General features: G+C 41.7%; 1 long non-coding RNA gene across 1 annotated transcript in view; it reads left to right on the top strand.

The window, feature by feature from the left end:
- The first annotated feature begins 322 nt into the window (after positions 1 to 322).
- Positions 323 to 23,504, top strand: part of LOC125453116 (uncharacterized) — a 45,551-nt gene continuing 22,369 nt past the window's right edge. The window contains exon 1 of the long non-coding RNA XR_009445874.1: positions 323 to 435. This is a non-coding gene — a long non-coding RNA (uncharacterized LOC125453116). The remainder of the gene's footprint in view (positions 436 to 23,504) is intronic.

Genomic DNA, 23,504 nt, shown 5'->3' with positions numbered 1-23,504 from the left:
ATTCACACTTAGTCTCAGTCCTGGTTTTGAGTTTATTGTGTTCTTTTGAAGCGGTGACAAAGAAAATTGATTAAGGCTTAGTAGTAAACTCTCTCTATATGGGCTTCAAAACAGCATCCAGCAAGGTTTTTTGTGATAGACTGGTTAGAAAGATCAGGTCACATGAAATCCAGGGAAAGTTGCCAGTTGGATACAAAATTGGCTCGAAGGTGGGAGACAGAAGGTGCTAGTGAGCGGTTGTTTTTCAGAAAGGACGTCTATGACCAGCAATGTGTCATAAGGATAGGTGCTGGCTTCACTGATTTTGTCATTCATATAAATGGTTTGGAGGTGAATACAGAGAGAATGGTTAGTAAGCTTGCAAATGACAACAAAATTGGTGCTTTAGTGGACAGTGAAGAAGATTATCTCAGAGTAAAACAACGCCCTGATCAGGTGAGCGAATAGACCAAGGAATTTAATTTAAATAATTGTAAAGTGTTGCATTTTGCCAAGGCAAATCAGGGCAGGACTTATACATTTAATGATAAGGTCTTTAGCTCCTTGAAGATGTAGCCACAGTTAGATAGAGTAGAGAAGAAGGCATTTAGTGTACTGCCTTCATTAGTCAGTGTATTGAGTATAGTAGTTAGGATGTCATGTGGCAGCTGCGCAGGACATTAGTTGGACAACTTCTGGAATACTGCATTCAGTACTGGTCTCACTGTCACAGGCAAGATATTGTTAAACTCCAAAGGGTGCAGAAAAGATTCACAAGGAATTTGCCGATACTACAGAGTTTGAGCCATAGGAAATGGCTGGATAAGTTGGGGCTATTTACCCTGGGCTGTCGGTGGCTGGGGAGTGACCTTATAGAGGTTTACAAAATCATGAGGGCATGAATAGGGTGAATAGGCAAGGTCTTTTTTTCCCAGGATAGGGGAATCCAGAACTAGGGGACATAGCCTTTAGGTGAGAGGGAAAAGATATAAAAGGGACTTGAGGGATAACATTTTCATGCAGAGGGTGGGATGTTGAAAAATGTGCAGAGAACTTTTGCAGCCAACTGCTTGTTCTGTGAAATTACAAGCATCTCTGGACTTCTGAGTCTGTTCGAAGAAAAATAATCAACAAGTGAAAATCACATCTGATGGAATAAGCTGCCAGAGGAAGTGGTAGAGGCAGGTAAATTACAACATTCAAAAGGCATCTGAATGGCTGCATTAATCGGAAGGGTTCAGAGGGATATGGGCCAAATGCTGGCAAATGAGATGAGATTAATTTAGGATATCTGATCAGTATGAGCAAATTGGACTGAACGGTCTTTTTCTGTGCTGTACAACTCTATGACTCCATCTGTTTGCCAGGTTTCTTTAGGCAAATGATACCAACTATGGCAAAATCTAATAGTTAGCTTTGTCTATTCAATGTTTTACATTTGCGGCAAGAAAAGCCTATTTGTCCTCTAGTTGGAAGTTGTCACACTTTGATACAGATCTGCCTGCTGTAAAATTTGTGCATTGTCTTAAATTTTGTGGAAGTCTCCCATGCAATCCTTGCTGCTGTCGCCATCCTGCTATTCCTGTCTTCTGTTTGGTTATTCCCTGTTGTATCTTCTGTTCACATCTTTGGATCAGATTTCCTGCACAGACATATTCCTTTCACGGTTTCCTTTCATTCCACATGCCTTACACAGACTTTGGAATGCAGCAATCTTCTGGTGATTGTAATTGACTGCACTTCCTGCATGGCTTACTTGTTTTGTTTTTTGTGATCTAGCTATAGTAGCAATACTGTTAGTAAAATTTAATTCTTGAAGATACCGTTGTCTTGTTACAATGGCTTCTCAATTCTATCATCAGCTAATACTGAATCATCGAAGCAACCATCTATTTTTTTTTCCCAAGAGATTATTTTGGATTGCTGTACAAGGTGTTGAGACATCCATCAACACCATTATTTGCTCTAATGGCTTAGTCTCTGAAAATTCATAATCATTACCCTTACAATAGCATAAATCGGTAAATTGATCTAGTGAGTCCTGTATTTTTGCCTAGAGGAGATTAGCTCTAAATGATGAATTCTAAAACTGACACTCACATGCAGCTGATCTTTTAGCACATACTATATTTACAAAATCATTCTGGTCTCTGTGCAATGTCTGTTACCAACTGTTATCAGGATCTTCATAGCTTAATTTGTTGATTCTTCAAATGCTTGATCTTTAAGGCAAAGCTGCATCCTTTCTTTAAAATGTTCAAACTCAAATGGGAGATCAGTTGCTTTCCAGTTCATGGTGGAATATTTGTATCCATTAATCTGCTATTCTTTTGCCTCTATACTTTATACAAAAATTTATTTACTCCGAGTGTGGTTTCAGCGCTGTTTATTTCCATTTATACGTTCCTGGAAAGTCAATGGCTAGAAATTTCGTGGTTTGAAGGGTGTTTGTTGTCAGTGGTTATAGATGTCTCTTAAAAGTAGCACAGATGCATGTGCCCAGAGTTTGTCATTCTCCAGGCATTAATCTGTTCCTTACTTGCAGTTGCTATTTCAGGAAATAGAAATAAATAATTCTGCTGCGTTTGATTTAACACAGCAACAATTACCTATCAACATTTCTTTCTGAAGAGTACCATAAGTCATTTATTTTGTCTGAATGGTTCAGCCTGCTCAGAATCGTTCGTCTGATTTCTGAACCTCTACTCAAATCTCCTTGTATAAATTATTTGTCACCCGATTAGTTAGATGAGTTCTTTTACAGAAGGTTTGCATATCATACATAAAAATACATATCATAAAAATAAAACTTTTATATAGACCCCCTCCCCACACTCATAATACCTTATCTACCCTCTCTCATTTAATGTCATGGGAGAACAAGTAAAATATGAAAATATATTGATTACACCTTCTCGTTAAATAATTGAATGATTCAGTATAAGATAGCACTTAACTAAATTATTGTCACACATAAAATTATTTGATTAAATTCTGATGTTAGTTTGTGCAAGAGACATTTTGTGGCCCCAGCAAACATATTTGCATCCGAAGGGAAAAAGTCATGCTTTATCCTGCATAGCTGCAAAATAGAATGTCAAGGAATACCTTCTGCTATCGAGCAGTTAATGAAATATTGCAAAACCAGGAGGGTGATCACAGTCTGATTACCTTTCTGATCCTACTTTTCTGTGTCAGTACTATCTCTGTATTTCTGATCAGCAATTCCAATACAGATTCTAAACAAGGCCTCACACCTAAAATGCATCGTCTGACCTGAGATGGCACCTCTTGTACACACTGATAAAACCTTTAATTATCTCGAGGCAATGACTTGAAAGCAATTCTGAGATTTACATTATAACCAATAGAAACCTGTGTGTCCTCTCTAACTGATTAATGATTCAACAGGAGGCGGCCAGTGAGCTATTTTTAGGGTTGTTACCTTCCTGCCCATAAATTCTGGTCACAATGTGAAGATACCCAGTGTTGGACTGGGGTGGACAAAGTCAAAACTCACACGACACCAGGTTGTAGTCCATCAGGTTTATTTGAAAAGGCAAGCTTTCGGAGCTCAGCTCCTTTCTCAGGCATTATGTGAGAGAGTGGTCGCAAGACACAGAATTTATAAGCAGAAAGGTAACAACATTAAAACTGGCCACCTCTCATTCAATCTTTAATCAGTTAGCAGAGAAGTGGATGGCGACAGCAGCAAGGATTGCATGGGAGACTTCCACAAAATTTAAGACAATGCACAAATTTTACAGCAGGCAGATCTGTATCAAAGTGTGACAACTTCCAACTAGAGGACAAATAGGCTTTTCTTGCCGCAAATGTAAAACATTGAATAGACAAAGCTAACTATTAGATTTTGCCATAGTTGGTATCATTTGCCTAAAGAAACCTGGCAAACAGATGGAGTCATAGAGTTGTACAGCACAGAAAAAGACCGTTCAGTCCAATTTGCTCATACTGATCAGATATCCTAAATTAATCTGATTAAGATGCAAAATCCAGATTCCTCTCCAGTCATTGTCCTGAAAATATTAAAGATTTTATCAATGGATACAAGAGGTGACGCCTCAGGTCAGATGATGTATTTTATGTGTGAGGTCTTGCTTAGAATCTGTCAATGTTTTAAATTGGGATTAGGTTTTTTTGAGCAAAACAGGATGTATGTATTTGCAACAATCCAAACATGTTGGATGAAGTGTGTCTCTATGAGTGTGTGCGCGTGTGTGTGTGTGTGTGTGTTGTGTGTGTGTGTGTGTGTGTGTATCTCCTCTTCCACAATACACCTGAGGAAGGAGAAGGAGCAGAGCTCCAAAAACTAGTGTTTTCAATTAAACCTGTTGGACTATAACCTGGTGTTGTGTGATTTTTAACTTTGCCCACCCCAGTCCAACATTGGCACCTCCGCATCATTACATTTGTTATGTTTTAACTCAGAGGAATAGATATACACACACACACACACACACACACACACACACAACCATCAACCACGCCCTTTCCAAACACACACACACACACACACACACACACACACGCACACACACAGTGTTCAAATGGGTTAACTTTTACTACAAGAATATGCACATGCATTTTAAAGTCCTTAGGGAATATTTTGAGGTATGTTAGGTATTACCTGAAACCGTTGTGGTTTGGTATGTCCTGGATCAATGGTAGCCTTGAATAATGTTGATTTCTTTGAGCTCACAGCATTCAGTTGTTTCTCAAATTTGCTTTGTCATTGAACTTTATCCCCAGAGAGAGCAGGGAAAGAAAAATGTTTGTCAAGTCTGGTCACAAATTCATTTTGTCTGCTCTGTCAAAGCACTCCCCCGAAATACAGCTGGTTTGTGAATTCCATTGATTCATAGAATCCCTACAGTGTGGAAGCAGGCCATTTAGTCCATACCAACCCTCCAAAGGGCATTCTACCCTGAGTCACTTCCCTATCCTACCTCTGTATTTCCCATGCTATTCCATCCAACCTACACATTCCGGGGCAATATGGGAAAATTAACATTGCAAATCCACCTGTCCTGCAGATCTTTAAACTGCAAGAGGAAACCAATGCACCAAGACAAAGGCAATACAAAGACAAAGGGAACTTGAAAACTCCACGCAGACAGTTGCCAAAGGCTGGGTTGAACCCGGGTCCCTGGTTCTCTGAAGGCAGCAGTGCTAACCACTGAGCTACCTTGCCATCCCCAAGAGCTTGAATCTCTTGTTTTAAAACTGGATAATTGCAGATAATGCCTTACATCTCCTATAAGTGAAACTTATCATAAAGGTTCCACCCAAATAGGAGATCCAGCTTTCCTCATGTCTGACTTATGTTGGTTTCTGCTTATAAAAAAAAAATCATTTCAGGCTAATTTTTGTTAACTGATGGCTTCATGGAGCTTGGCTCAAACTATAATCACGTCCTTTTGAAGTCATTTTCTTTTTGTTCCCACCTTTCTGAAACCATTTCTATCGCATGGAAGTTTCTAATTCTGTTCCTAAAGAAACAGTGTTGTGTGAAAGGCCATGGTTGCTGTTCCCATGATAGACCATGACAAATGGTCCTCTATCAAAAGAATTTTGTTTCCCAACACAGCAGAAGGCTTGGGCATGACCCAACAGATCTAAATAAAAACCGAAAGAACTATGATAACAAAGTGTAGAGCTGGATGAACACAGCAGGCCAAGCAGCATCTTGGGAGCAGAACAGCTGATGTTTCAGGCCTAGACCCTCTGGCCCCGTGTAATGAGACCGAAATAATTAATGACCTCATAGTTTGGGGTCCGCTTCGGAGGAGTGATCACATGGTATAGTTGAAATTAGAATACAGATGGAGAGGGTGAACATAATATCCGATACCAAGGTCCTGTACTTGAACAAGGGGGACTACAATTGAATGAGCGAGGACTTGGCAAAGGTCTAGGCCTGAAACATCGGCTGCCGTTTGGCCTGCTGTGTTCCTCCAGCTCTACACTTTATTATCTCCGAAAGCACTGCGGATGCTGTAAATCAGGAACAAAAACAATATTGCTAGAAAAGCTCAGCAGGTCTGGCAGCATCAGTGAAGGAAAAAAACAGAGCCAATGCTTCGGGTCTGGTGGCCCTTCCTCAGAACACAGATGCTGCCAAACCTGCTGAGCTTTTCCAGCAACTTGTTTTTGACACAAACAGATCTACTGTGATCCATTTTTGTCATCAAGAACTTGTGTTGGCTAATGTTGTGTCATTATTTGAGAAAATTGGTAAGGGAAAGCCCAGGAAATAAAGACCGGTGAGACTGACGTCAGTGCTAGTTATGGTATTTGAGGAGATTCTGAGGGACAGGACTTACGTGCATTTGGAAAGGCAAGAGTTGATTAAGGGAAGTCAAATGGCTTTGTGCATAGAAGAATGTGTCTCACTAAATTGATTGAGTTTTTTGAAGAGGTGGCAAAGATCATTGATGAAGGCAGGGCAGTAGACGTTGTCTATAGGAACTTTAGCAAAGTGTTTGACAAGGATCCGCATGGTAGAGTGTTGGTGGGGTGGTACATGAGGATGAGGGTGATTTTGTTTTGGTTATTATTGTGGATAGGGTGTGTGAGGGATGAGTTGCGGGAAATGTGGGAGACACGGACGAGGGTATTTTTGATCACTGTGGACGGGAATTTGCCGTTTTTGAAAAAAGAGAACATCTGGGATTTTCAGGAGTGGAATGCCTCTTCTTGGGAGTAGATGCGGCGGAGGCAAATTCCAGGGACCGACTCCCAGAACAACCAAAATCCATTTTAAACAAACTGACTCCCACAGCAACCTGGAATATTCCTCCTCTCACCCACCTTCCTGTAAAAATGTCATCCCCTATTCTCAATTCCTTCACCCTATTCGCAATAATAACCAAAACAGAGCCTCCCTCGTCCTCAAGTACCACCCGACCAACCTCCAAATCCAATGTATCATTCTCCGGCATTTCTGCCATCTACAATCCAACCCTACCACCAAAGACATTTTTCCTTCCACACCCTTATGTGCTTTCTGGAGGGACCACTCTCTCCGTGACTCCCTTGTCCGCTCCACACTCCCCTCCAGCCTCAAAACCCCCGGCACTTTTCCCTGCAACCGAAGCAAGTGCTACAACTGTGTCTAAACCTTGCCCCTCACCCCGATTTCAGGCCCTAGGAAGATTTTTCACGTCAAACAGATGCTCACCTGCACATCTGTCAATGTTACATACTGCATCCGCTGTTCCCATTGTGGCCTCGTGTACATTGGCCTCCTATCCCCCGTTAACTCCTCACCTACATTCACCTTCACTGGCTCTAACCCCACCTCTTTGACCTGCCTGTCTCCTGTCACCCTAACTTCTCCTTTATCCATCTTCTATCCGTCTCCCCCATCTCCCTATTTATTTCAGAATCCCCTTCCCCTCCCCCATTTCTGAAGAAGGGTCCCAACTCGAAACATCAAGCTTTCCTGCTCCTTCAATATATTAGTCCCATTTGTCAGCATTTGGCTTATATCCCTCTAAACCTTCCTCTTCATGTATGCATCTAGATGCCTTTTAAATGTTGTAATTGTACCAACCTCCATCATGCCTTTGTGTAGCTCATTCCATATGTGCACCAGCCTCTTTGTAAAAAAATTGGGTCTTAGGTTCCTTTTAAATCTTTCCTGTCTTACCTTAAACCTATGCCCTCTATTTCTACATTCCCATACCCTGGGAAAAAAGGCTTTGTCTATTTACTTCACCCATGAGCCTCATTATTTTATAAACCTCTATAAGATCACTTCTCAGCCACTGATGCTCTAAGAAAATTGGCCCCAGCCTATTCAGCTGGTGTCTATAGCTCAAACCGTCCACCCCTAGAAACATCCTTGTAAATCTTTTCTGCATCCTTTTGGGTTTAACAATATCTTTTCTATAGCAGTAAGACGAGAATTATATGCAGTATTACAAAGTGGCCTAACTAATGTCCAGCGCAACTGTAAAATGACATTCCATCTCCTATACTGATTACATTGGCCACTGAAGACAAGCATACCAAACACCTTCTTTATTACCCTGTCTACCTATGGCTCCACCTTCAAGAAACTATGAATATGCATCCCCAAGTCTCTTTGTTTGGCAACACCATGGTACTCTGCCATTAAGTGTATCAGTACTACCTTTATTTGCCATGCTAAAATGCAACACCTCACATTTATTCAAATTAAACTCCCTCTGCCACTCCACACTCCAACATAGTTGAAGATGTGGTTGAGAAAGCCATTATACAAGACTTTAAAACCTTCCTGTTGCCCATAGAAATCTTTTAATGCAGAACAATGAATCAGAGAATATCTGAGGCAGCAGAGCTGATAGTTGTTGAACGTCAAGGTGATCTCATTCCTGCCTATTCACCTCCTCACTCACTTCTTCATTCAAACAATGGAAGACATGTCAGAAAATAGGTCAGAATGCATAGCCACATAACACCAGAGAGTGCAGATCACCACAGACATCGGACCACCTCATAACTCAGAGCAAGTGGATATAGGGTCACTTCTATTGGAAAAGACAATTATGCACCCAATGACAAGTTATCATGTTCAGTACACTTTCTGTACATTAATCTAACTGCTTTTGTGAGAGCTTCCCTTATGTAAATTGGCTTCTGCTTCTCTTTTTCTGGCACCAATGATCACTGTTCAAAATTGCTTCATTTATTATGAGGCTCTTTTGCTGGCACCAATGATCACTGTTCAAAATTGTTTCATTTGTTCTGAGGGTCTTTTGAAAGCTTCTACTTTTTAAAAGCCTTTATAATTGTTTATTTTTCTGCTTGTTGGTAAACTTATTTTCACTTTTTCAGATATCCCAGCCTCAGAGATTTGTTTCAAATTAAAAATATAGACTATTGTCAAAAAATATATAATCATCTGCATAATTCTGTGTTAGTTATTGATAAGATGGAGATTGAGAATGTGAAACATCTTGCAGTTCATAAATGCAATTGTATTTTGTTCAGAAACCAGGATGGCAATATAGGTCTGGCAAATCTGCAATGTGGTAGAATTGCTGTGTCTTCAAATTCTCCTTCAGCATGCCTGCGGGAATTGTGATTAGTGTCTATCCTATTGAATAACATATCACTGAATTTCTTATTATGGCCACGTGGAGATTTATGTCGCATATGCCCACTGAGATATCTTAAGGGAGTTGAACTCACAACTTCTGACCTGTTGTCTAAAAGTGGCCACTTACAGTGTCATTCCTGGACTTGATGTCTGCAGATTTGAAATCAATAAATGCTATGTCATCCTGACATAAGAAAGCTGGATAAAATCATTGCTATTGAATGATTACAGAATGGTCTGTACGCACTACTTTGTGAAGCAAATACATTTGTGTTGGTTCTTTTTTCTTCATTCGATTTTTTGCTTGTAAAACTTGGGAGGAGCACTGAATAAAGTATCTTATTTATGAACGTAGGTAGATGCAGTAAAAAAAATCAGAATTTAACAATCAGAATTTAAATATACACTTCTTGGAAAAGAAAAACTGAATCCTACTAACATTGATGAAATAGCTAAATCCAACCTGTTGATGCTTTTGTACAGAATGTGCAGAAAACTGAAAGGAGCGTGAATCCAATCTGTGTGATGAAAATCTGTCTGAATCTATTCTATAAGCATTTTCAAAGTACAACTTTACATCATACCATGCGATTTCTTTTTAGATTTCAATACTCATTAGATTCATCTTTTCATGTTCACCTCCAGAAATTAATTGGACAATTTAAATCATCAACGGTAGCAGTTCTTTGGAAATTTATACATTGAAATAATCTGTCAATGATTGAACTGAACATTCCCGGCAAGCTCATCAATGTTGAAATTCTAAACCAAAAACCTCTGTCGAGCATTCTGTGTCCATTGAGGGGCACTTTAATCAGCTAACAGTATAGATTGGATATCCAAATGAATACGAAACACAAATGTATAACCAAATACATAAAAATACCTACAAGAGATTTGATGTGCTTTTGTTATTTCTTGCATTTTGATCCACTTCACAAAAATAAACAACTTTTCAAGATCATTCTTCATTAATTCCTTCATATTTAAGCAAAATATGTTCAAAAATAATTCCTGTTTCATTTCACGACTATTGACCATTTTGACATGTTTGATGTGTGTGTGAATAACATGGACTGAGATTTTCAGCTGAGAGTTTCCATTTTGCAGTGAAAGCAAGGCAATGAGCATGTTGGATGGTCTCAGTTCCATAAATGCCCAATGAGGGATATCTCATAACCTCACATATTTCTCAATTCATTATTTATGTGAAAGAGATACAGCATGAGCCAATCAATGAATGATACGTGACAATTGAGCCAGTGGATCCCGCTATTGGTGGGAATTTCCAGTATTGAAGATCCTGGTATCATGTACGAATCAAAGCTGGATACCACATCACTCAATACAAGACTCGTAGTGCCCCATATTTTGTTCCCTTCACCCCACTCCCCAGGTATTGAAGCCTGCTCCGACGACTTTGATCCTGTCTCAAAGTAGGATCTCAACTAGCAGTTGGCACCCATTGCACAAGATTTCGAGGGAGTGAAGAAGCTTTCCCAGTCTTCAAGGCCACTGAGTGTACCAGAAATTGGAATTGGGCAAACTAGTTCTTCTGCTGAGAGAGGTAAATCCGCTGTAGTATGAATTTACACATTTGCTTGGGATATCCAGTCATCTTCTGCACAAGCTTGCACTCAACCCCAGATAGCTGCACCCAGACATTTCATCAATATCTGTTGTCTTCTATGATGGTTCTTTCAGAGTAGAAAAATAGCTACAAGAAGATCTGTTGTGTTGATCTCTGTCATATCTCTCTCCTTTTCAGCGGTTCCATGAGAACAGTAAGTGAACGTATATAGTCTGAACCAGTTTAGCCTTTACAGCATCCCTTGAAGCTTCATGATATGTCCTCACAGAAGTTAATCTCGTACCTATTAAGGCGTCAAGTAGAATGATATTCCGTATGGTTTCCTGGGGTTACCACAAATATCACAAGAACTTGGAGGCATCGGGTACAGATACTGGACAGGTTTATCCCACTGGGACAAGGAAAGAGTGCTAAGGTAAAGGAACCTTGGATGACAAGACCGGTTGGACACCTAATTAAGAGGAAGAAGGAAGCTTACATAAGGTTGAGGAAGCAAGGATCGGACAGGCCTCTGGAGGTCTACAAAGTAGCCAGGAAGGAACTGAAGAATGGACTTAGGGGAGCTAGCGGGGGTATGAGAGAACCTTGGCGGGTAGGATCAAGGAAAACCCCAAGGCTTGCTATACTTATGTGAGGAGCAAGAGGGTGGTCGGAGTGAGAGTAGGGCCAATCAGAGATAGTGGAGGGAATTTGTGTGCAGAGTCAGAGGGGGTAGGGGAGGTCCTTAATGAATACTTTACTTCAGTATTCACCAGTGGGAAGGATCTTGACATTTGTGAGGACAGCATGAAATAGGCAGATATGCTCGAACAGGTTGATGTTAGGAAGGAGGGTGTGCTAGAGATTTTGAAAAACATGAGGATAGATAAGTCCCATGGGCCAGACGGGATATACCCAAGGTCACTGCGGGAAGTGAGGGAAGAAATTGTTGCCCCTTTGGCAATGATCTTTGTGCCCTCACTGTCGACTAGAGTAGTACCAGATGATTGAAGGATGGCAAATATCATTCCTAAATTCAAGAAAGGGGATAGGTATAATCCTGGAAATTACAGTCCAGTCAGTCTTACTTCTGTGGTGGGCAAATTATTGGAGAGACTTCTGAGAGATAGTCTTTATGATTATTTGGAAAAGCACAGTTTGCTTAGAAATAGTCAGCATGGCTTTATGAGGGGCAGGTCATGCCTCATAAACCTTATTGAATTCTTTAAGGCCATGACAAAATACATCGATGAAGGTAGGCCAGTGAATGTGGTGTATATGGAACTTATCAAGGCATTTGATAAGTTTCCACATAATAGGCTCATTCAGAAGGTAAGGATGCATGGGATTCAGGGAAATTTGGCTCTCTAGATACAAAACTGGCTATCCAACAGAAGATAGAGTGTGGTAGTAAATGGAAAGTACTCAGCCTCAAGATCAGTGACCAATAGCGTTCCACAGGGATTTGTTTTGAGACCTCAACTCTTTGTGATTTTTAAAAATAGCTTGGATGAGGAAGTGGAAGGGTGCGTTAGTAAGATTGCTGATGACAGGAAGGTGGGTGGAGTTATGGACAGCGTGGAGGGCTGTTGTAGGTACAACTGGACATAGATCCCTCAAAGTTGTTGCCCATGTTGATAGGGTTGCAAAGAAGGCGTATGGTGTGTTTGCTTTCATTGGCAGGGAAATTGAGTTAAAGAGCTGTGAAGTTATGCTGCAGCTCCATAAAACCCTGGTTAGACCACACTTGGAATATTGTGTTCAGTTCTGGTCACCTCATTACAGGAAAGATGTGGAAGCTTTTGAGAGGGTACAGAGGAGATTTACCAGGATGCTGCCTGGACTGAAGGGCAGGTCTTATGAGGAAAGGTTTTTTTCATTAGAGCAAAGAAGGATGAGAGGTGACTTGAGAGATAATGGGAACTGCAGATGCTGGAGAATCCAAGATAATAAAGTGTGAAGCTGGATGAACACAGCAGGCCAAGCAGTAACTCCTGAGATGCTGCTTGGCCTGCTGTGTTCATCCAGCTTCACACTTTATTATCTGAGAGGTGACTTGATAGAGGTTTACAGGAGGCACAGATAGAGTGGATATCCAAAGACTTTTTCTCAGGGCAAAAATGACAATTATGAGGGGGCTTAATTTTAAGGTGATTGGAGGAAAGTATAGGGGAGATGTCAGAGGTGCGTTCTTCACACAGAGAGTGGTGGGCCTGTGGAATGCATTGCTTACAGTGCTAGTGCAGGCAGATACTTTCAAGACTTTTAAGCGACTCTTGGATTGGCACATGAAGGATAGTAAAATGTAGGGTATGTAGGGTAGATTGATCTTTGTACGATAATAGGGTGGCATTTCATCGTGGGCCAAAGAGCATGTACTGTGCTGTACTGTTCGATGTTCTATGCTTGCTGGATTTCCTTCAAGCATGACAATCTTGTAACTTCTTCCCATTCTCATTAGTTATACTGACCTCCTGGAAGGTGATCCAAGAACGTGCCCAAGAGGAGAACATCATAAGCAATCAGATAAATCCAAACATGGCATTTATAATGGTAACCAGCAGAGAATGGAGTGTTGGGTAAGGGGAGCATTTTCAGGATGCCAATCTTTTTTCACAAGTGGGCTACCACGGTGATCAGTGCTGAGGTCACAATTATTAATATTAATGACATGATTGATGGAAACGTCAGAGAGTCATACAGTATAGAACCAGACCCTTTGGTCCTACTTTTCCATGCTTACACGGTATCCAAAACTGAACTAACCTCGTTTGCCTGCAATTGGACTACCTCCCTCTAAATCTTTCCTAATCATGTACCTATTCAAATATCTTTCAAATGCTGTCATTATACTCATCTCTACCATTTCCTTTGGTAGCTCATTCTGTACCTGCAGCATGCTCTGTGTGAAAAAGTTATCCCCAGTTTCATTTTAAATTTTTCCCCTCTTACCTTAAACCTACGCTGTCTGATTTTGAACTTCCCTGCCCTTGAAAAAAGACCTTGGCTATTCACCTTATCTATGCCCCTCATGATTTTATAACCTCTACACAGTCACCCCTCAGCCTCCAACATTCCAGGGGAAAAATGTTCCAGCCGATCCAACCTTTCCTTATAACTCAAATACTCCAGTCCCACCAATATCCTTGTAATTTGTCTTCTGCACCAGGTGGAATATGATGTTGAAAAACATAAGTCCACACACTTGACAGGAAAAATAGAGGAGCGGGATATTATTTAAATGGAAAATTACTGCAGAAATTTAAGGCATATTGGGAATTGGAAGTCCTTGTGCATTAATCACAAAACAGTTTTATCCAAGTTCTATGGGTTGTAATGAAGGTAAATAAAAAAGTTTTTTTTTGAGGGGACGGAATATAAACAAGCAGGGAAACATTGCTAAAATTATAAAAGGCACTAGTTGGATGATGTGTGGGTGTGGGCTCATGACCTGTGCCAGTCCATACCATTAAAAAGGTAGTAGTAAAAATAACGAAACAAAAACTCTTATAATGGGTCACAAACCCAAAATTGGCATTTATCTACCACATTAAAGGGTTCACATGTTATCCTGATGCTCTTAATCTTCTACAATGTAATTATTAACATGTGATATATTCTGCTTTTTTCTGTACTTTGTCTATTTCTTCCTATGTTCTGATGCTTTCAATGACTTTCACAAGAATAAATCATTTTTTTAATGCCTGTCAATGTTTATGTTGAGAAATAAACATTGTGACATACTCTGTGATTTTCAACTTTTGCATTTTGTTGAGGCAGACCCTAACTTAAAGAACTGGAGAAAATAACTAGACCTTAAACTGAAACTTCAGTGAACTGTTTGACCATTAGATTTGTAGAAAACAAAACTAATATCAAAGCAGAAATGGAAATGGATGTTTTGTGTTTCTCAGGAAGCTGACACTGTTTTAAAACTAGAAAGGTAAAGCAAAAAAAAATTGAACTCAGATAGCTGTGGTCCAATACAGGCAGACTAAAGAAGGTGGAGGTCAGACACAGGAGCTGAGAAAAGGAAAATAAACAGCTATATGACTGTTACTTTAAGATAACATCAGCCAATCCGTGCTGATTGAGCCTACAGCAAGTATATTTCAGGAGGATTTTGGATGTGTGTCATTTTGATGAATACTGTTTCTGAAAAACTGAGTTTATTTGACTGATGTTATCAGTTGGGGACCAGGCTAAATGAAAGGAGCTTGAGTTCTACTAGATAAAGTTTGAATTTTTGGAGAACTTTGTAAATGAATTAATATTATATATGCTGAGTAAATTGCCTGGTAAATCCATGAGATCTATTTTTGTGCATCCACGTTTTGAATTCCAAGATGGCAGTGAAGTAGTCTTCTTCATCTAGAGCTTGTCCAGTCCATCCATTCCTTTTCTTTCTCTCTTTTTCATATTATTTTATGTTTTACTTTCTTTCTTGCTTCTCAGCAAGCCCTATACTCCTGGCCTCAGTGCAGACCCAGCATAGCGGTCTCTTGGCAGTGCAGTGGTCTCTTGGTGGCCCAGTGTAGTAGCCTCTAGGACTAATGTGGAAGTATTTTGAATGTATGGCATCAGCATGGATGTCCAGCCTCGGTATGATTATAGAGTGGTATCCCAGTGTTGAAAGGCTTGAGGTGCAGCCTGACATGGGCAGAAGTCAAGGCCTTGTGTGGACTAGAGTCTAGCTACTGGTATGAACTGGGTTTGAAAGACTGCTATTCTGAACTTTTATTTATTTATTTTTCTGATTTATTCCCATGATCTGCAATCCTTGACCTTTTATTTATGGATCATGGAGTCATACAGCGTGCAAATAGACCCTTTGCTTCAACCAGTCCATGCTGAACTTAATCTCAAATTAAACTCGTCAAACCTGCCTGGTCCTGGCCCACATCCCTTCAAACCTTTCCTATTCATGTACTGAACCAAATGTCTTTTAAACATTGCAATTGTGCCAACATCCGTCACTTCTTCAGGAAGCTCGTTCCTCTACATGGACCAACCTGCATTAAAAAAAAGTACCCCCATGTTTTTTTTTCTTAACTCTCACTGCCCTCACCTTAAAAATGTGCCCCCTAGTCTTGAAATCCCCCATCCTCGGGAAAAGACAACTACCATCAACACTATCTATACCCTTCATGATTTTACAAACTTTTGTAAGGGCCTATGCTCCAATGAAAATAGTTCCAGCCTGTCTAGCCTTTCTATTTCAGTCAAACCTTCCATACCCAAGCAAACTTTACTTTTTTCAAAAGACTTTTTATTCAAGGTTCTGTACCTCCATAACTTTGTACATGAGATGGCACTGTAAGTAGCAATTTGTAAACATTTTTATACTCATTTGCGTCCACGTAAGAGTCAAGCTAATTCTAATTCACATACTGTGCATCGTATTAGTTAGATCAACTACAATTTTCTTATTTCATATTTCATTATTGTGGATTTTGGTTTGATTATTAAAGTAAAAGTCATAAAATGTAAAGACTTGTTTATTTGTTTTCTCATTGGTTTCATAAAGTTTGGTTCTTCTGGCTTGTTCATTTCCTTGAGAAGCTCAAAGAACATCTTGAAACCAAAATCCGTGCTTCTTTCACAATTCTCGGTCATTCACAAACACTGGTTTCAGATAATTACCAAGACCATTTTCATTGCTCTGTGGGGTGCGGGGGGTGGGGGTAGACACAAGCAGAAAGTCAAACCAACACTTTTAATTCTGGATGATTTGAATTTAATTTTACAATAAGATCTTTTCCTGTAAACTAAAGAGTGTTGACACCAACAACCCTCTTGTGCATGACTTGAAAAGAAAACTGCTCACCCTTGAGCACTTTTTAATGTCCTCTTGTTGTTGTTTCCACATTATGAAAGCCAATTTCATTGGTGAGCTCTTTCTTGCATTTCTTGTTCTTCAGTGTGCCTTCATCTATAGATATCTAAGTACCTAAATCAATCATGATTTGATTTTTCATATATCCATTTACAAAACAGAAAGGGATAAAAACTGTTACTGGAGATAATTTCAATATATGATGGACTTTGTATACTAAGATATATGTTCTTCTGAGAGCTTTTGTTAAAAACACTAGATACAGTATTCAAGCGTACTGCATTATTAAACATTTGCTTGAAATATATAATAATTAAATATACATAAAAATATGGGTGTTTGTGTGCTATGTTCAACTATTAGTTTAACATGTATAACCTGAGAGTCAATGATTAATTGTCAAGTAAAAATTAAACTCTTCTCACTCACTGTGTATCAGCGTACTTAACTTCAACTGATAAGGGGATTCAAAACTGTTCTTTTGGAGGTGTTTATTCTCTGTAGGAGAGGAGACAAACATAGAATCCGTAAGATCAGAGCTGCTTCAGTCAACATTGTGTATGCCGATTTCCGATCTCAGCTCTCAGCTTGCTAACTTAAGTAAACTCTTCTCCACAGCTCTATTTCTTTTATATTCTCTTTTTATTGTCCTGCAGAGCTCTTTCTCACTTATTCCTTCTGAGAAAGAAAATTCTCTCTGCACTGTGTGCAGCAAAGCCAAAAAAGAGCAACGGGTTATCAGCTTGTTATTACTGTACAGAAATGCAATCTTCCCCCGAATTGTATTCAACATTATTTTGGAGAGAATTAATTTAAAATTTAATAAACAGAAATTAAACTCATTTGAATAAGATGGCCTCAAGCATACCTTTAATATTGGTTGAATGATATTATGGTTGAATGCATGGGTTAGGTTGCACTTAGGAGGGGTGGAGGTCAAAACCAGAGAAATTAATAGAGTGTGCAAAGCATATTTGAGCCCACCAACTTCATGGTTCTACTCCAATGCATTAATCTGTGTATTATAGAGAGATGGGTCATCAATTAATAGATGTTAATCATTGAATTTGAGTTGTATTGACAGTTTTTTTTAGCTTTTCAAGTGAAAATAACACAGAATTACAATGACATTTGAAGAGATAAATCAAGTTTGGTAGTGGATAGCAATAAGTACTCAAAACCTATAGCTATTTTCTTATCTTCCATTCAGAAAAATGTGTTTGCAGTACATGGCATGAGATATTGCCATCTATGCTTTGGAACTTTCATCAAAGAGATTAAGATAGATGTTGTTGAAACTTCCAAAGATTTGTCCACGGTTTAGCAGCAATGTTGTTCATAGATGTGTACTCCACAGTACAGAGGGGCAAATATATCGAAGGCCAGCAGAGAGGTGCAGAGCAAAACGCTCTCTGTGGTTCACTTGACATGTCCAAACAGCAGCATCTCAGGAGGCTCCAACGTCACGTCAAATTTCATAGAAACTTGCGTTTCCCTCAAAGTAGACCAAGTGGACATGCTGTTCTCATACTTTCAAATGGCTATTAAAATCACCACCAGCCTCAAGCTTGTTTTTGCTAATATACTCCTGTTCACTGCACACCAATCTTTCCAGCTCTCTGCACTAAGCTAGCCAGACCAAGAGCATTTGTATTCTGACTGACTTCTCAAAGATGCAGTATGTTATTGAGCCCACACATGCAGTGTGGTTCTAGGCACCATCAATATAACCAGGATTGCCTGTTAACCTCAATGGTTTCAGCTACATCAATGTACAGCGTGTCGGTAATCACACACTAAAAAGCTTTGTGCATGAGTGTGCAAAGTTTCTGGGCACTTATCATGAAGCTAATCAGGAACAATACCCATTCTAATCTCTGTGTCTTCATTTTCTACCAGGGCAGTTTGAGTCTCTCCACCTTCTTCTTGAACAGAGGCGTAAACAATTCCCAGTCATTACCACTCTACATTAACTGGTTGAACTACATCTTACAGTAAATGAAAGGTGGAAGTGCCTGCGTCCTCGCTATGTATTTTTGTGGGATATGCTGAACACTTCTCATTCCAGCCCTATTTAGGCCCCATTCCTCAATTCTTTTCTTGACACCTTGAAGATTGTCTTTTTATCATTTATTAATCTTACATTGGCTGAAAATTTTGATCAATTTTGCTTCCACTTTCAATTCACCCCTTCACATGGCATATTGTCAATACTTCCCTTTCCTTCATCAACTTCTTTGTTTCCATTTCTAGGAATAAGCTGTCTACTAATATTCATTATAACCCTACCAATTCCCAGAGCTAATAAATGCAAAATACTTTTGAATGATAGAAATCTGAGATAGAAATCGCAATTGCTGGAGAAACTCAGCAGATTTGGTAGGCATCATCTGTGGAAAGAGAAACAATGACTCTTCTCCATTGCCTATGAGTTTCCTTCAAAGAAGGTTCATGTCAGATTTGACTCATAAACTGTTTCTCTCTTCTAGATATTACTAGGCTGGCTGAGATTGTCCAGTACTTTCTGTGCCTATAACTTTGACAGTTACCTTTGCTAACTTGCTGACACCCTTTCCTACAAGGACACTTTTCCATTCTCCAAGTTTCTCCACCTCTATTGGATTTGTTCTGAATTGTCTTCCTTTTTTTCCTCACTGAGGACTACCTTTGACAAGGTAGCTATCCATATCGATTCCATTTGTTATCCATTTGAACTCACTTCTCCTTCAACCTGGAAGCATGATAAAGTCTTCAACCCCCAGCCGCTATCCAGCATGTCCCATATCTTCAACTACTTCAGCATGCCCCACTAATGATTTTGCCCTTCAGAATGCCCAGACCCACTTCTGAATCAGTGTCACCACTCTCTCACCTTCCCACAATACATTTATGCAAACTCAGATGCCTGGCTTTAAACTACTTCCTTCCTCACCATCCAAGGCTCCAATTACACCTGCCAAGTGAAACAGGAATTTCCTTTATTCTGACCAGGTGCAGAAGGGTCAAGTGGCTTCCCTCTTTTTTCTACTGTTGATTTACTGAAACAAACTCTTTTCTTCCTTGTTAGAACTTGTCAACTTGCTATGATCACAAATTAAACAATCAGGTTTTCTTGTGTTTTAATGCAGAAAAGATAATAGCTTTTATTTTATTTATCCTGGTTTAAATAAACCAATAAAATGCACATACTTTCTCAGAAAAGCACATTTGATATTTGAAAGAGATTACGGAGAGTGGAAGGATAAATTAATTGAGTTAAAAACAGTCCAATAAAAGTGAACAAGTAATGGAGGTTGTTGAATTTGGGTTTCTTGCTGCTTCCCCTAAGTGCTCCTGAAGGTCCTGGCATTGAGGTGGTTTAAAGATGCAGACAGATAATTTATCTGTTTTTCTGAAGACTGCTATGCTGTGTTTGAGATTGAGAGAGGGAAAGGAAGCAATCCAAGGCTTTTGTTGCATTGCCGTCATTTTGGTGCTTATCCTGTTCTGCAAAGAATGATGCTTAAAGCACTCACATTAAAAAAAATCAGCTGGTCATATGACAGTCTCTCCACCTGCCCAGGGAACCAAATACGGTGATGGTTAGCATATTCCAATCGCACTTTGATTAGATCATGTCTGAGAATCCCTCTGTCAGCCATGGCTTTATTGTTGAAGTAATTGTATTATATGGTTTAGTATATCCAATTGAGCGTTTAATTGCTTTGATTGGATGCTGGATTCGGGGTAGTAACTCATTTACATTCCCTGGAGGTCGTTGTCTTTGATGGGTTCTTGCATTGAGTTTATCTCAATGGTGTTAGAATCTGGAAGTTAGAGCAATGCAAATTGTGCAGCCATCTTCGGCAAACTCAAGACACTGGAATGTGTCTCTCATCTCACTTTCAAATCAAAATTAATTAGGGGTTTCCAGCTGATTGATTAAAAAAAATGACATGAAGCAGAATTGTTGCAACAACTTGTTCTTCTTTAAGAGATAATGGGAACTGCAGATGCTGGAGAATTCCAAGATAATAAAATGTGAGGCTGGATGAACACAGCAGGCCAAGCAGCATCTCAGGAGCACAAAAGCTGACGTTTCGGGCCTAGACCCTTCATCAGAGAGGGGGATGGGGACAGGGAACTGGAATAAATAGGGAGAGAGGGGGAGGCGGACCGAAGATGGAGAGTAAAGAAGATAGGTGGAGAGAGTGTAGGTGGGGAGGTAGGGAGGGGATAGGTCGGTCCAGGGAAGACGGACAGGTCAAGGAGGTGGGATGAGGTTAGTAGGTAGCTGGGGGTGCGGCTTGGGGTGGAAGGAAAGGATGGGTGAGAGGAAGAACCGGTTAGGGAGGCAGAGACAGGTTGGACTGGTTTTGGGATGCAGTGGGTGGGGGGGAAGAGCTGGGCTGGTTGTGTGGTGCATTGTGGGGAGGGGACGAACTGGGCTGGTTTAGGGATGCAGTAGGGGAAGGGGAGATTTTGAAACTGGTGAAGTCCACATTGATACCATATGGCTGCAGGGTTCCCAGGTGGAATATGAGTTGCTGTTCCTGCAACCTTCGGGTGGCATCATTGTGGCACTGCAGGAGGCCCATGATGGACATGTCATCTAGAGAATGGGAGGGGGAGTGGAAATGGTTTGCGACTGGGAGGTGCAGTTGTTTGTTGCGAACTGAGCGGAGGTGTTCTGCAAAGCGGTCCCCAAGCCTCCGCTTGGTTTCCCCAATGTAGAGGAAGCCGCACCGGGTACAGTGGATGCAGTATACCACATTGGCAGATGTGCAGGTGAACCTCTGCTTAATGTGGAATGTCATCTTGGGGCCTGGGATGGGGGTGAGGGAGGAGGTGTGGGGACAGGTGTAGCATTTCCTGCGGTTGCAGGGGAAGGTGCCGGGTGTGGTGGGGTTGGAGGGCAGTGTGGAGCGAACAAGGGAGTCACGGAGAGAGTGGTCTCTCCGGAAAGCTGATAGGGGAGGGGATGGAAAAATGTCTTGGGAGGTGGGGTCGGATTGTAAATGGCGGAAGTGTCGGAGGATAATGCGTTGTATCCGGAGGTTGGTAGGGTGGTGTGTGAGAACGAGGGGGATCCTCTTGGGGCGGTTGTGGCGGGGGCGGGGTGTGAGGGGTGTGTTGCGGGAAATACGGGAGACGCGGTCAAGGGCGTTCTCGATCACTGTGGGGGGAAAGTTGCGGTCCTTAAAGAACTTGGACATCTGGGATGTGCGGGAGTGGAATGTCTTATCGTGGGAGCAGATGCGGCGTAGCTGAACTCGCCCTCACACTCAACAATTTCTCTTTAGACTCCTCCCACTTCCTACAGACTAAGGGGGTGGCCATGGGCACCAGCATGGGCCCCAGCTATGCCTGCCACTTTGTAGGTTACGTGGAACAGTCCCTCTTCCGCACCTACACAGGCCCCAAACCCCACCTCTTCCTCCGGTACATTGATGACTGTATCGGCGCCGCCTCTTGCTCCCCAGAGGAGCTCGAACAGTTCATCCACTTCACCAACACCTTCCACCCCAACCTTCAGTTCACCTGGGCCATCTCCAGCACATCCCTCACCTTCCTGGACCTCTCAGTCTCCATCTCAGGCAACCAGCTTGTAACTGATGTCCATTTCAAGCCCACCGACTCCCACAGCTACCTAGAATACACCTCCTCCCACCCACCCTCCTGCAAAAATTCCATCCCCTATTCCCAATTCCTCCGCCTCCGCCGCATCTGCTCCCACGATAAGACATTCCACTCCCGCACATCCCAGATGTCCAAGTTCTTCAAGGACCGCAACTTTCCCCCCACAGTGATCGAGAACGCCCTTGACCGCGTCTCCCGTATTTCCCGCAACACATCCCTCACACCCCGCCCCCGCCACAACCGCCCCAAGAGGATCCCCCTCGTTCTCACACACCACCCTACCAACCTCCGGATACAACGCATTATCCTCCGACACTTCCGCCATTTACAATCCGACCCCACCACCCAAGACATTTTTCCATCCCCTCCCCTGTCAGCTTTCCGGAGAGACCACTCTCTCCGTGACTCCCTTGTTAGCTCCACACTGCCCTCCAACCCCACCACACCCAGCACCTTCTCCTGCAACCGCAGGAAATGCTACACTTGTCCCCACACCTCCTCCCTCACCCCCATCCCAGGCCCCAAGATGACATTCCACATTAAGCAGAGGTTCACCTGCACATCTGCCAATGTGGTATACTGCATCCACTGTACCCGGTGCGGCTTCCTCTACATTGGGGAAACCAAGCGGAGGCTGGGGACCGCTTTGCAGAACACCTCCACTCAGTTCGCAACAAACAACTGCACCTCCCAGTCGCAAACCATTTCCACTCCCCCTCCCATTCTCTAGATGACATGTCCATCATGGGCCTCCTGCAGTGCCACAATGATGCCACCCGAAGGTTGCAGGAACAGCAACTCATATTCCGCCTGGGAACCCTGCAGCCATATGGTATCAATGTGGACTTCACCAGTTTCAAAATCTCCCCTTCCCCTACTGCATCCCTAAACCAGCCCAGTTCGTCCCCTCCCCCCACTGCACCACACAACCAGCCCAGCTCTTCCCCCCCACCCACTGCATCCCAAAACCAGTCCAACCTGTCTCTGCCTCCCTAACCGGTTCTTCCTCTCACCCATCCCTTCCTCCCACCCCAAGCCGCACCCCCAGCTACCTACTAACCTCATCCCACCTCCTTGACCTGTCCGTCTTCCCTGGACTGACCTATCCCCTCCCTATATCCCCACCTATACTCTCTCCACCTATCTTCTTTACTCTCCATCTTCGGTCCGCCTCCCCCTCTCTCCCTATTTATTCCAGTTCCCTGTCCCCATCCCCCTCTCTGATGAAGGGTCTAGGCCCGAAACGTCAGCTTTTGTGCTCCTGAGATGCTGCTTGGCCTGCTGTGTTCATCCAGCCTCACATTTTATTCGCTGTATTGAGATGTCTTTCATTCGATCTCCCTCTGGAGTGAGATGTTTCCTACAGAGGAGTTAAATGGAATCTCTGTGTG

The sequence above is a fragment of the Stegostoma tigrinum genome, chromosome 6 (genome assembly GCF_030684315.1).
Source record: "Stegostoma tigrinum isolate sSteTig4 chromosome 6, sSteTig4.hap1, whole genome shotgun sequence".
Lineage (NCBI taxonomy): Eukaryota > Metazoa > Chordata > Chondrichthyes > Orectolobiformes > Stegostomatidae > Stegostoma > Stegostoma tigrinum.
This window is presented reverse-complemented; position numbering and strand designations above follow the sequence as displayed.